Genomic DNA, 9,843 nt, shown 5'->3' with positions numbered 1-9,843 from the left:
CTGGGGAAATATCTAGGGTGCCTCTTCATCATAAAAAGGTTACTAAGAGGACGTATCAGTACGTTTTGGAGAAAATGGATCAGAGGCTCACAACGTGAAAGGTTAATAGTTTGTCTTTGGCTGCACGACATACTTTAGTTAGTTCTGTAGTGTCTGCTATTCCGGCGTATACGATGCAGTCTACTTTGCTTCCTATGGCTACTTGTCAGGAAATAGATAGAAATGCCGTAGTTTTCTTTGGGGAACTACTCCTATGGCACAGAGGACCCATCTGGTGGCATGGGAAGATGTCTGTACAAGGAAGGAGGTTGGCGGGCTAGGTTGAGAAGATCTCGGGATAATAATGCGTCTTTTTTAATGAAGTTGGGATGGGGCCTCATTAAGAAGAAAGACACGTTGTGGGTTCATTTCTTGCACGAAAAGTATAAGTGTGGGGACGGGTTGATTCCCAAATAAGTGCCAAAAAAGGTGGCTCTCAAGCATGGAGGGGTATTTGAAATACTTGGGAGGAGACTATGGGTGGGATAGGTTGGCGAATCAGTAACAGGAGGAGTGTGAAGTTTTGGACGGACTGTTGGGTTCCTCATTATGATGCTCTGGAGGCTTACGCAATAGGCCCTATACCATCGGACATACTTGAAAAGAGGGTTGAAAAGTATATTTCTGAGTCTGGGGGGTGGTAGTGGGACAGGCTGAGATCCTTGTTCCCTACGGGCATATTGCAGGATATTAGTAGAGCTTATCCTACTATTAATAAGAATGATGAAGACGTACCTGTTTGGCGGTTGCACAGCAGTGGTGAGTTTACTGTCAAGTCAGCTTACTCTTTGGTGTCTGATAGTCACAATAATAGGTACCATGGGGTTTGGCGCAAGGTGTGGAAACTTCAAGTGCCTCAAAGAGTTCATATGTTTCTTTGGTTGTGTGTGCGGTGTCGTCTTATGACTAATAACTCACTATCCAAGAGGGGAATGCAGACGGACGCGTCATGTGGTCTTTGCGGGCACTATGTGGAAGATATTTTGCATGCCCTCCTTGATTGCTCTGTCGCACGAAAGTGCTGGGAGAGTCTGATGCCATCTCAGTTTTGGGGCAGGTTCTTTACGTTAGGGAATGCAGAGGCATGGGTGCAATGGAACTTGGGTCAAACAGCCACGGTGCATAATACGAAATGGAACATCTGGTTTAGGGTGTTGTGTAGACAATTTGGTTGAATAGAAACACTGGAATTTTTTACGGGAAGGCAGTGGGGTACCAGGAAGTGCTGTGTAGGACCGGTGCAGTGGTGGCGTGGGCGAATATGGGAGTGAGTGAGCTGTTCACTAGAGGAAGACAGGATCGATGGTGGGTGCCACCTTTCGTGGGAGTTATTAAAATTAATGTTGATGGAGCTTATGTATAGGGTACAGGGGTAGCAGCGTGCGGAGGCCTTACTCGGGATCACGACGGTATGTTTCTTGGTGGGTTCATGTGCAATCTTGGGAGGGGTTCTAGTTGTCATGCAGAACTTTGGGGTATTGCATGGGCTCTAAAGCGTGCTTGGGATATGTATTGGCGACGAATAGTGATACAAACGGATTGTTGGGAGGCGACAAACTTGATAGCTCATGGCTGGACCGAAGATCACCATGAGCAACAGTTACTTTCGGAGATTCAGGAATGGATGACAAGAGATTGGTCTGTTATGTTAGACTGGTGCAGTAGAGAGGTGAATGGAGCTGCTGATGCGTTAGCGAAGGAGGCCACTCAGATTGCTGCGGGAGCTGTCTTCTTTAGTACACCGCCTGACTTTCTTTCCACTTTTCTTCTTTCTGATGTAGTTGGATAGTTTTGTTTTTGTTTTTGTCTCAATCGAAAAAAAAAGAAATTAGATAGTCTCTGTTAAAACAAGAAAAAGAAAATTATTGTTGGGTATTTAATAAGTCAATGGTTGGGCAAATGGATAAGGATCCAGAGGAGACCAGGCCAATGGGAGTATATCTACGTAGTCTTAATGCCAAAACAAACAAAATTTTTTTTACAACATCCTTAATAATTTATGTGCTTAAAAACATGTTCAAGAGAATGTATTAGAATGGAGATGTCATTGACAATTACAGCCTTTATACCGATTCAAATTTGCCAAGTCTCTCTTGTTTATTGAAACAATTTCGTATATACTATGAAAGAAAAGTCACTGGCTGGGTATTATAAAATTATGTACAATGATAAAGAAATTTAAATATAAAAACGGTATAATCAACGCGTAGATCTTCTCGGTTTTGCCCCTGGCTACTGCATGATTTGCTTGCAAAGATCTTTGATTTGGGGGTGTTTGGGAAGCCCATTAAGCATTTTTCAGAAACATTTTTCTGCAAATCGAGACAAATTCCTCTACATATTTACTTCGTATACCGTAAAAGTACTAAAACCATGATTTTGATCTTACCCAAACACCTCCCACTGATCGAAGTTCCTTTTCCCTTCTCTCACTCCCATAGCTTCAAAGGGAGTTGGGACCTAACGGTCTGATTTTGGAATCATACTTCTGAGACTGAAAGAGAATGCATTGGCTAATTTGTCAGTTCTCCAGCTTATTTGTTGACTGCCTTTTTGTTGCTGTCTTCTTTCCTTTTTGCATTTTTCTGTTGAACTATTTGTTTCAGTCTCTTATTGGTAATTGAAGTATGCTTTTCTGGTATAAAAAAAAAAAAACCAATGCGTAAATTCTCTGAAAATATCGATTTATAAAAAAATACATAAAATGTTTGGATCATCAAAAATTTAAAATAAAGTGATGTATAGTTTTAATAATTAATACAAAATTTTATATATCAAATATATTTCCAATGTGTAATTTTTTTCGGCTAAGCATAGCTATCACCTTATTGAAAGTAACAATGTTTGAGGTACTATGAGTATTAAATGTGTTATAATATTCAAGTACTATTATAAAGAAAAAAAATTGGATAACGTCACATTGAATTGGAGTACTTCTTACATTTCCAGGTCGGTATTCCCATATCTCATCCATTATTTGAAAAGATATTATTTCTCTTATTTATAATTTCTCTTCTTCTTGTATTGATATAATCCTAAAGGTAGTTTTCTTTCTTTTAATGTAGGCATGTAGCTAGCTAGTATACCTTATTTGCTTGTAATATTTGAACTCGTCTTTTGGACATATCATTTTTTCGTTATTAAAAAAGGCCCAAAGTCAAAAGGACATTTCAATACATCAAAATTTTTGCTCAAAGTGAAGGGGGAAAAAATGTTTGTTTGGAGGCTGGCAATACATAAACCTCCGCCGGCTAGTTAGGGGACACTTAAAAGAAATATTTTCACATAGGTCGAAATTATTTTCATATATTTATCTCGGACTTTATAAAATTGTTTCTAAAAGGCTAATTCAAATACTATCTTAACTTGAGTTATCTTTTGGCACAGTCAAAAGGACACTTCTAATTAACATTATCTTGTATATTAAACAAAATCCCAGACACAAACGCACAGTCAAAGAAGCATAATTTTAATCGTTGGATTAAGTAAAAGCGCTCAATTTCTGTTAAATAAAATCGATGGTCCAAATCTTGTAAATAAAGAAAATACTAGCAAAGTTATACCCAGTAAAAGCCGGCAATACTCAAATATAATATGGTATATTACATATAAGATAGTTACTAAAATTAATAAGGGTGACTTTCAGCTATTTTTGTTATTAGAAGATGCCAAAGTAAACGAAAGCAATTAAGGACAAGAAACAGTCAAATGTGTCGAAACCAAAGGAATAAAAAGTCGAAGGTCACCCTATAGAACTTCGTTCTCTATATATATACATATGTATCGTCTTCGTCCCCTTCAAACCAAAACTTGAAGGCAAGCCTCTATATTGAGTACCTGATACTGATAAATCTTATTATTACCAGACATGGCTGCCTCTCTTCTCAAGTTCACTGTCTTCCTCTGCATTGCCCTCGTCCTTTTCTCTCCCAACGGTTAGTTTATACCAATCATCACCAAACACCCACCTTTTTTCTGTCTCACATTTGAAGAAGGTTAAGAATCTTCACATCAGTTAGCTTAAGTTATTAGTAGCCGAATAATACTGTTCACCTCTACGTAAATGCTAATTTTGAACACTTCGATCGTATGAAAGCATATATATTTTCACCCAACTCGCCAAATAACTTTTTATGGGAAATTTTGTTTTACAAGAGTCACAGACACACGTAGGTATTGAGAAGTGCGTGCGTGCGTGCGTGCGTGTGCGTATTGGTGCACATCATCCTACTAGTCCAATTCGAGTTATTTATACATACATCTTCACACAGTGATGCGTGGATTGTTTCCATATGGGTTAATGAATGTGCATGGTCTCTTACGAGAGAGTGTGTGTTTGTGTTTTATGCAGAGAATGTTGCAGAAGCGAAAGTTTGTCCGAAACTAAGCAAAACATATTATGGGGTTTGTAGCCACGATTTTCACTGTCATGCTAAATGCTTAAAAGAGGGAGCCTATCAGGGAAGTTGCAAATATCCTTATCATGGTGCTCATAAGCGTGCTTGCTTTTGCTACTACAAGTGCTGAGGCAAAGCTATAATAACATGCCTGCTTGCTTCCTTATCATGCTCATCTCAAGCAGTTCCTGTCTGTGCTTTATATGTAATGGATATATAACATAAATAAATATAGTGCTTTCAGTTAAAGCACAACGACGAAGGTGCTTGGTTTTACGTTAGAAACCACAAAAATCATGATTTTGGTGCTTTTTAACATGAAGCCAAACACACTTATATGCTGTTTCTCATGGTTATGTTTGGCTGTTAGGCTGCTTATGTATTTGTGTGGTGTTTTGTTCTTTCTCATGGTTTGCTTTGTGTCTTTTGTACGGATATATATGAATTGTGTATGTTTACTGTTATATAATTCAGGGTTCTTTTTTTTTGGTGGGGGGGGGGGGTTGGGGACTACGCGTCTGCTTGCCATTGCGAGCAGCGTCATCATATATTTCATGTGTCTGATATTTAGTTACCTACCAAACACGTCATCCCACCGATTGGAAACAACAGATAATACCAAACAATACAAACCACATTCATATATGAATCAAATGTCTTTCTCTTTCTCAGATCTCACGATGGATCTAAGTAATACAGCATAGAATTATTCAAAGAAGAAGAAAAAGTCACAGAAAATAACTGAGACGAATAAACGAAAAAGGCACAAATCTAAATAAAGTTCAACTAATGCAGGCAACCAGATTTTTTTTTTTTTGCCAAAAGGAAACCAGAATTCTGGGCTTGAATATTGGGCTGGAAGCCAGAAATATTCAACCCCGAGAACCAAATTAAAGACCCAAAAAAAGAAGAAGCAAAAGATGAATTACAATTATCAATATTAAACTTTTGGCCATAATTATTAGCATTACTTTCTTTTATATGGAATATCTGAACGGTGTCCAATATGTATTGACGTTTAAAAGTACATACGCTTTATTAGTATCTACAGGTACTCTCTCAAGTGTCCTTGTGCAATGGGTTATTCGGCTCGGTTTAAATATTTTTATACACCGAACTCAATAACCGAATAGATCGACCTGAAATATGTCGGTTCGGTTTTGGTTAGTTTAATCAGTTAATAGGTTTGTTGGTTTTTTTCCTGTTTAAACCTGCCATAAAGTCTAATTAGAGCTGTGTTCGTTTGATGTTGAACATGGATGGTGACTTGGCAAATGAGAGAGAGAGAGAAAGAGAGAGATAAAACATGAACGGCGAGTTAGCAAGTGTACATGTGTGTTTGTGTTTGATGTTTGGGCCTATTAGGTTTTACCTTACTTAGCTTATTACTATTATATATACACATATAATGTTATATATACTTGTATTTCGGTTTTTTGGTTTAAAACCGATTACTTTTTAATAACCGAACTGAAAACCAACATTGAAATTTAAGAAAAATAAAATTGAACTGAAATTGAACACCGAAATAACTGAAAAACCAAAAATAAATTTCGTCCGGTTTGGTGATATGTTATGGTTCAGTTTTGCTCACCCTATACCCAATAGATGTCTAGGTTAATTAAATAACCTCCTAATCTCTCTATCAATTACTAAACTGATAATTTCATTGCATTAAGTACTAATAATAAAGTCAATCCCACAATCTAGTTGGTACCCAAACAACTAGAAGTATTAAGCATAGAGTGTGAAGCATATTCATCCATCAGTTTGAAACTGATTAATCTTCTCCAGCGGCGTCTCTTTTATGCTTCGTTTGAAGGGGGAAGAAAATATGGAGGGAATAGTAGGAGGAATTTTTTCCCAAAAAAGCAAAAAAAAAAAAATCACTATTTTTAAAAGTTTTTTCTCTTAAAATTCTCTCCTCCTTATTCATTGTTCCTTCCTGCCCAAATGAAGGGTTAGCGTCCTCCTCTGTATTTCCCTTGCTTTTCCTCTCCAACGTTATTAGTTTTACCACTCATCAAATTAACATGCAGTCTTCACCATTTTCTTTTTTCATATTTTAAGACTCCATCCGTTTTAAAATATATATAAGTCTTTTAAGATATTTGCATACAGAATAAGAAATGCAATTAATACTTACGAATAATAATATTGATCACATTGCCAAATTTGCTCCTAATTCTTACTGAATGCTGCTTTGAAGTTGTCGGAGTACATATATAATAATGGGGAGAAATTAATAAAAAAATTTCTCTGAACTTATATTTTGAAAGCATGGAGTACACTTTTGCTGTTTTAAAAGCAACATCGGTGTTGTGCTATGACTATTATTATTTAATAATCGGATTGTTAATTATTAATTGCTGGCCTTCTAACTCCGCATTAAATCATTTGACTCTTATGGGATACTCTCTCGTACAAACGGTACACACACACACACACACTAGTAGTGGATAGAATAATAAAAGTACTTCTTAAGATTATTATATATGAATACATATCCATTAAAAACTATTCTTTTTAATTTCTGTTACGATGTATTTAATATTATTTTATTATGAATACACATCCATAAAATGTAAATAGTTATTTATAGTAATTATATTTATCAGGAATTATTTTATTGATAAATGATAACTAAGTCTTAGTGAAAATAAATATATTAATATCTATTATGTATCTATATAATTATGAATTAATATATTTATTTTTATTATTTTTTATGTACTACTTTTAGTCCTTAATATAAGACTCAATTAACTAATTTGGAGATATTAAGAAAGTTAAGTAAATTACTTTAAAATACTATATTTATCATTTTTTAAAACTAATTTATCTGCAAAGAAATCATGTAACATATGTTATAATTAAATAAATTTTTAGTTTTATTAATTTTTTTAAATTAATTAACTAGGTTTTATATTCATAGTAGTATAAATAGCTGTCACGGTCAATGTGCTCATGACACGTATGTCTCATCAAAGTTTCTCACATCTAACTTGCCGAGGGAGTAATAAAAAAGCGCACATACATATTATTCAAAGAAGCGTACGTTATTCAAGTTTCAAATATTATTATTAATTTATTAACTTATTTTGGTTACAAGATTTTCAACGAAGTTTGCAATCAAAATATCTATTATATATGTTTGTATGTACCTTAGCTTATTAAAAGCTGCAAAATTTATCAATATGTTATAGTCAAATAATTCTAGTATTTATTTTTCAATAGATAATAAATAGACATTAAACTTAATAAATCAATTCAATATATCTTATTGCATAACAGATAAGCAATTTAAAATTTATCACCCTTTGTAATTCTTTTCCCTCGTTGATTGTGCTCAATGGGTGAAAAAACAGGGGACATTTTCTGAAACCGGTGTTTTTTAAGTTATTTTATGCACAATAATTTGTGCTATCTTCGGTTATAAATATAAGAGTTAGTTGAATAATTTAAGTGGATTAAGAAAATAAGTTAACTTAGTTATTTGTAATAAATATGTATTATCTTTCCTAAAATATCCTTACTAATCAAATTTGTTGGCTAGAACTACTATTATTAGAAGGACTATCTTGGAAAAATAGATAAATATAAGAGATAAACTAGATTGTGGTTTTATATTTAGGACCAAAATAAAAATTAAATGAGGTCTTATATTAAGAACCAGAGGTAGTATATATCCATTATGGTTCTACATCTCCAGGATCAGCAAACTTTTTTGGATCTTATTAACCAAAAAAGCATGTCTCTCTACGCTATAATTATCTTAGCAAAAATCAAGAATCCCTAGGGAAATGCCAAGAATATTCTCGTTATACATTTGCTCCAAATCTCACCTATCTCTTTTCATATAGAATGCACTTCTATTGACTTCTTTTGGCCAAAAAAAATAATATTCACAGGCAATTCTAATCATACCAATCTATTTTAGGAAGACCCTGAAAATCATAATATGTGCACACTGAAAAAGGATGAACAAAGACAGAGGATGGGAGCATTAAAATACTCAAAACCCCATGACTATTAATATTCAAATATGGACAATATGGACACTTTCAAAGAAGGAAGAGCAATACAAAGCCATCTCTCAAAAATATCATCAGATCTACATTGTGTTTATAGAGGAAAATACTATATATGGACAGACCCGTTCAATGAAGCGATCGAGAGCATGACACTTCGAATGTATAACGAAAGAACAAGAAAACGGACCACGTTATATCATGAAAAGAGGAAGGTTTCCATGAAGATCGTGTGTATATGGCCTTTCCTTGAGAATCATCAGCTTCAACTCAGACATCGAAATTTAAAAAGCCTCTTTGGTCTGATAGCAATCTTAATTACCCGGCATGGCTGCATCTCTTCTCAAGTTGTCCTCCTTCATTGCCTTCCTCATCCATCACTTGGCAAGAAATTCGTTCTCTTATAATTTTTTTTTCTTACTATATTGATGTAATCTCTAAAAATAGTTTTCTTTCTTTTAAGGGAAAATTAGGGATAAATTCCTCATTGAAAATTTAATTGGCAAATGGGACTTACGATGATTGATTGCACAAGGAAAGATTAGTTACACACAAAGGAAGATAAGTTGCACAAAGAGAAGATAGTTTGCACAGAACATTACTTGGATATAAAGAATTTGTTTGCAAATAGGGAAGATGACTTGCACATAAGAGAATTTCATTTGCATAAAGGTGAATTGAGTTGCACATCGCACAAAAGAAGATCATTGTACACAAAGGAAGATACATTGCACATAAAGGAAGTTAAGTTGCACAAAATCCTTAGGTCCCATTTGCCAATTAAATTTTCAATGGGGAATTTATCCCCAATTTTTCCTTCTTTTAATGTAGTTAATATAGGTTTTCTACGCTATTTGTAATATTTGAACTTGTCTTTTTGATACATCATTTTTTTGCGTACTTCAAAAAAAAATTAGGAGGCCCAAAGTCAAAAGGACATCACAACACATCAAAACTTTTGCCCAAAGTGAAGGGAGAAAAAAGGTTGTTTGGAGGGTGGCAATACTTAAACCTCCGTCTGCTAGTTAGGGAAAGGTTGGCAACACATAGTACTTAAAAGAAATGTTCTGAAGCAGGTGAAAATGTTTCTCATATATTTATTTTTTTCCATATATTTATCTTGTACAACATAAAATTACTTCCAAAAAGCTAATTCAAACACTGTCTTAACTTGAGTTATCCTTTGGCACAGTCAAAATGACACTTCTAATTAACATTATCTTATCTATTAAACAAAATCACAGACACAAACACACAGTCATAGAGGCATAGTTTTAATGGTTGGATTAAGTAAAAGCACTCAATTTCTGTTAAATAAAATCGATGGTCCAAAACTTGTAAATAAATAAATAAAAATACTAGGAAAGTTACACCCA

General features: G+C 34.5%; 1 long non-coding RNA gene across 1 annotated transcript; it reads left to right on the top strand.

Annotated features, from left to right (window-relative positions):
- Positions 1–3,890: 3,890 nt before the first annotated feature.
- Positions 3,891–4,427, top strand: LOC114743084 (uncharacterized). Its single transcript, XR_003739965.1, has 2 exons — positions 3,891–3,974; positions 4,391–4,427. It is a non-coding gene; the product is annotated as an uncharacterized LOC114743084 (long non-coding RNA).
- Positions 4,428–9,843: the final 5,416 nt, after the last annotated feature.

The sequence above is a fragment of the Neltuma alba genome, unplaced genomic scaffold (genome assembly GCF_004799145.2).
Source record: "Neltuma alba isolate B1F8T4 unplaced genomic scaffold, ASM479914v2 tig00003932_pilon, whole genome shotgun sequence".
NCBI classification, from domain to species: Eukaryota; Viridiplantae; Streptophyta; class Magnoliopsida; order Fabales; family Fabaceae; genus Neltuma; species Neltuma alba.
This window is presented reverse-complemented; position numbering and strand designations above follow the sequence as displayed.